Below are 5369 nucleotides of genomic sequence, written 5' to 3'. Positions count from 1 at the left end.
GGGGGCCTATATGTAGCTATGATATGATAAGGTGTATTGTTAACAGTATGTTGGATGTGGATGAGTGTCCAGTCATTGTCTTGCCTAACGAGTCTGAAGATTATTATTTTTTTACATTATATAGACACAGCTACCTTTAGTGTCTTCATCTAATGTGGTAGGTCTGAGTGTGTAGTAGGCTTTGAAGCTCTGCATGGATGGACTGCTGTCATTTGTCTAGAACCAGATCTTTGTGATGATGAAAGTATTATTTTTTTCCAAAGTAAGGAGTGACTGTAGATTGTGGAGTTTCTGTTTAAGACTCCTAGCATTGAGCAGCAATAGCATCATGATAGCCAGGTTCTGTTTTGTTCTGTTGAAAGCTTTAGAAGACTGACATTGCTTAAAAAGACACTATGGGGATAGTCAAAGATTTAGCCAATAAAAGAAAGCCTTGGGGGATAGGTGCAGGCCACCTCTGTCAAAGCCCCAAGAGTTGACCCAGTGATCAGGGATGTAGGTATGCACATAGAGAGTAGCCTTACTTTCAACCAACATGTGGCCGCAGTGGTGAGGAAATCTTTTTATGTTGTGCATCTCATAAGTAAGGGCATGACATCTATATCCGGAGAGGTCAATACCCCACTGTACTCTGCCCTTATCAGACCAATCATAGAGTACAATGCTACCTTCATTATGTACCTGACCAGGCATATGCAGAAATTAGAGTGACCTTGGTGCTTCCCTTACAAAAAGAATACAAGGCGTAACAAACCTGCCTAATGCAGATCACCTTAAAGCCCTTTCCCTCTACTCAGTCTCCTAGAGATTGCAGAGGGGTGATCTATTCCTGGCTTACAAGTCATCCACAAACCCAACACTCATGAATATCCTGCATATTCACAAGCCAAACAGTACCAGAAATACAAGATCTGAGGACCCATATTTTGTCTGTGACTTAAACAGAACATGCTGAATAGACAGATATGTGTCCCAGAGACTTCTCCTATAGAAAAGGCTTCTCATGAATGTGAATCTGAGTTCATTTGTTACTCAGTGTAACCTAGACCAGTGGATGGGGAACAGAAAATTTACACAGGGTCTAGCTCCCATCTCCCTAATGGACAAAGGTAGCTTATAAATGCTTGGCCCTCGATGTTCTATTTGGATGGAGGATGTCATTATTCTTTCTGAAAAACTTTGCTAGGCTTAGAAAGGCCCTCTGAGTCATTAAACTAGTAAACATTGATGAATCTATGAGTGTCTGTCAATCCCTTCCTAGGCTGACAGACATTGTACCCCCTTAGAATGACACCAGAAGCTAAGCCAAATGTTAAAGTCAATATTTTTTTATTTGTATTGCATTATTCTTGGGGATGGCAGAATATAGCTCACAGCTAAGTTCTAATTCACATTCTGTGAGCTCCATCATGTCTGCCTTCATATAGTCCAAGGAGGCATGTCTCAAGTCATCTACACCCATGTGCACTATTGCTGTCTCATATATGTAGCTGTGGTGCAAGGACTAGAGTGCACGTGTGATGTGGTGAATCCTGACAAGTGATATACAACTGAATGTACCCTTCTTGTTGCATAACCTGTTGAGTGGTGCATCACTGTGTCTCAATATGGAGTCACCTATGACAAGGAAATTGGAATGTGTGGAAGTTTGCCTTATGAACTTTTGAAATGAGACACGTATATGTATGTTTCCTGGAGGGTGCTACCTGTGTTGTATGTTTTTGAGGTTGCTTAGGGTACTTGTTTGTTAGGTCACATTTTGGAGGCCTTTGCAGTTTAGGATCCTCACATATGTAGGTCAGTTTGTCTGGTCTATGTTGTGTGTGATGGTTTTGTGTAGTGTTATATGGTACTGACAACCTGCATATTAGTTATTGTGGTTTCATGTGAGTTTTACAAAACAGAATCTGGAAATTCTTATAGGCCCATAGGTGATTATTAGGCTATTGGCTTAAGAGTCATTTATGCCTATCCAAGCTTACCCAGATTTACCAAAATATTGCTGAAGTGTCAATAGCCCAAGGAATTTTTAGTTATGAAATATGCTTTTATATATCGAGTGTTCACAGGGTGACCCTGTCCATTAGTGACAAAGGTACCAAATAGAAATTATTACTAATTCTGAAGAGATGTCTAATGCTTTTAATTTTTTTTTCTTAGAATCAGTTTATATAACTATATTATACTGTCTTTATGCCTTCATCAGTGCCTACTGATTTGGCAATCTGCCCTACAATATCCATGGAGTTGCTGATCCATGCACTAAAAAGGACAGGTTCTGCCATATCTATGTATCCTGACAATATTCCAGCAATAATTCTACCAGGAGTACACATGGAACTATGCCATATCTTACACAAAACATGTAACTTACTTCTGATATGTTCTGTTGTCCCTGACTGCAGGAAGAAGTCTATAATTACACCGATTTACAAAAAGATCAACAAGTCAAAAACATCTGATTATCATCCAGTCTGTCTGAGATCTGTAAATGCTATGGGAGATGCTTATTGAATCTCTTTTTTTTTTTTCTCTTCTCTTTTTTTTCATAAATCTTTCTGATTCAGATAATACATGGTTTGTGGAGTTGTAAGTTTCCAGTCTTGTTGAATCCCAACTCTTAACTGAGGTCCATGAACAAACTTCCCCATTATGTCCCAGTTTCCACAATTAGTTTTTGACCGAGTGATAAATGTTTTAATATCATTTCTAAGAGTTTCTCCAATCTTGCAGTTTTGTAAGGCATAATATTGTCTTATTAAACAGTAATCCATGAATGTGTGTGGGTATATCACAATTTACTCGCATTTGGCGTGGTTTGATCAAGACGGTGAATCAGTATATCAGTGTAAGAAAAGAAATGAAGAACAGAGCATTTCTTTTACATTTTCTTTTTTACTTTGTTACTGTTCAGAAAAAAATAGATAATTTTACAAGGGACATCACAAAAACATAAGGAAAATTAGGCATGTTTCTGTTTCTTTAGTTTTGCAGAATGTATCTGATTTTTCTCATATTTTGGTATATCCTCAGTATAGAATGCAGTTATCAGGTATATACTAATACAAAGTCTGACCACAAAATGGTGCTCTAGTGGACAGAATTATTTTTATTGGTACAGGCTCAATTTACAACAGACACTCTGACTGAGCTGTTTTATCAGCATGCAAGGTTTTGATATGATCCTGTATTGTATAATTGTTATATTGTTAAGTATTCAAGTTGCACCACCACACACTTGACTTTAGGAAGGAGAAGCATTTTAATATCTGATGTGCTTTATAAAATTTTTTCCTTGTTTTTGCCAACATGATCTTTTCTGGTGAGTTGGCTCTTGGTATATGATGTAGTGTGAAAGCCTACACTTAAAGGCCTGAAATTATAAGCCGCCTTGCCCTTGCAAAATGGTATGAATAGAATCTGCTTATTTTTCTTTGTCTCCTTCAATTCCAGATCAGAGACTAATCCTAAATTCTGTATATTCCTTAACTGTAAGTACAGATAATGCATGTATATTTGTCTTGCTATATAGTTTAGTATAATGTAGATTCAGAGCATCAGTTTTGCGCACTGAACCTGCCCTTTTCTGAAAGATTGAGAAATGTCCATATCTGAACATGGATCATCAGATCTTTCCATGGGCTTATAGTTAAGCTTCTGCCAGTTACTTAGTGACCTACATAATACAATTCCCAGATAGCTGAGGGTTCCTACATTAGAGGAAGCAAGCTGGTGTGCTTTTGATTTTAACTCACTGAATGGATCATTCAGGGACCATACTCCAGGATGGTTTTGTTAGTATTCAGTTGTAATTTGATGCAAATCTTTGCAGCATGTCCTGAAATGTCTTATACCCTTTCTGAGGGATACGGGACAGAATCAAAGAATCACCTGTGAATAATAGGGACGTATGACACTTACTGAAGTAATATAACCCTCCTAATGCCTTGCATTCTTAAATCCAATGGAAAAGAGGTTCAGTCACTGAGAGATAATGCAATAAAAATTATGGTTGTATGTAAGTACATATGTATGTATGTAAGTGTGTGTGTGTAAGTATATAATGTATGTATGCATGTAAGTTTGTATGTATGCATTTATTTAGATTTGTTAACCAACACATATGTACTAAGCAGAATCATTTGTTACATTTCAAAGTGCAGCCATCATCGTAATCAGCCCTCCTCTTTACTGTGTGTGCCTGATGAGCCTTGGTGCTCATGAATAGTGATGGATGTAAGTATGTATGCATGTACGTATGTAAGTATGTATGTACATATGTATGTAAGTATGTATGTATGTATGTATGTATGTACATATGTAAGTATGTATGTGTGTGTGTATGTACATATGTAAGTTTGTATGTATGTATGTAAGTATGCATGCATGGATTTATTTATTTAGATTTGTTAACCAACACATCTGTACTGAACAGTCATTTGCTACAGTTCAGAAACAGTGTAGCCATCATTGTAGTCAGCCCTTCTCTGTTCACTGTGTGTGCCTGATGAGCCTTGGTGCTTATTAAGAATGAATAGTGATGGATGTAAGTGTGTATGTATGTATGCATGTAAGTATGTATGTATGCATTTATTTAGGTTTGTTAGCCAACACATTTGTACTGAGCAGAATCATTTGCTAGAGTTCAGAAAGAGTATAGCCATCATCATAGTCAGTCCTCCTCTGTTCACTGTGTGCCTGATGAGCCTTGATGATTATTAAGAATTAATAGCAATGGATGTAAGACTGTTAAATATGCAACTCACAGCTGCAGTGGGAATGGCAGGAAGAGTAAGTAGTACTACGGGGAGGCCACAGGTGAAAGCAAGCACCAGTAAGGCTCGTTAGTGTTGCTGATCACCTGTGTGATCCAGTGCACACTGCAGTGGAAAGAGCAGAGTTCATTTTAAAGGACCATAACACATGTGCTGATCACTCTTTTGACCAAATTAATTGAAAATGAGAAAATAGTAAAGTGATGAAATGGAGGATGTAAGGAGAGGGTGAAACTTAAGGTAAACAATTATGGAATGAGCAGGATGGCAGTGGGGAAAGAAATCACAGGGGGGGTCAACCCAACTGAAATATGCAATGGAAGAACCTCACCCTGGGGAAACCACCTTCTTGATAGGGGTATTCCCACTGACAGGTAAGTATAAGGAACATTTTGTTGTTTGGGGGTCTTTATGCATATATATTTGTCTCTATATCTATGTATTTATCTCTCTCTCTCTCTACATATATATATATATATATATATATATATATATATATATATGGGTCCCTATCACAATCTCAAGCTTTCAGAATCCTGAAATTCATATGCACAAAGCCATAGGAATGAATTTCGGAAAACTCGAACTTTGGAA

The 5369-nt window shown here is 37.5% G+C and overlaps 1 pseudogene; it reads right to left on the bottom strand.

The window, feature by feature from the left end:
• Nucleotides 1-5005: 5005 nt before the first annotated feature.
• LOC122805687 lies at nt 5006-5157 on the bottom strand (annotated as a pseudogene).
• Nucleotides 5158-5369: the final 212 nt, after the last annotated feature.

This window comes from Protopterus annectens, chromosome 6.part1 (genome assembly GCF_019279795.1).
Source record: "Protopterus annectens isolate FY-2018-M chromosome 6.part1, PAN1.0, whole genome shotgun sequence".
NCBI lineage: Eukaryota > Metazoa > Chordata > Ceratodontiformes > Protopteridae > Protopterus > Protopterus annectens.
This window is presented reverse-complemented; position numbering and strand designations above follow the sequence as displayed.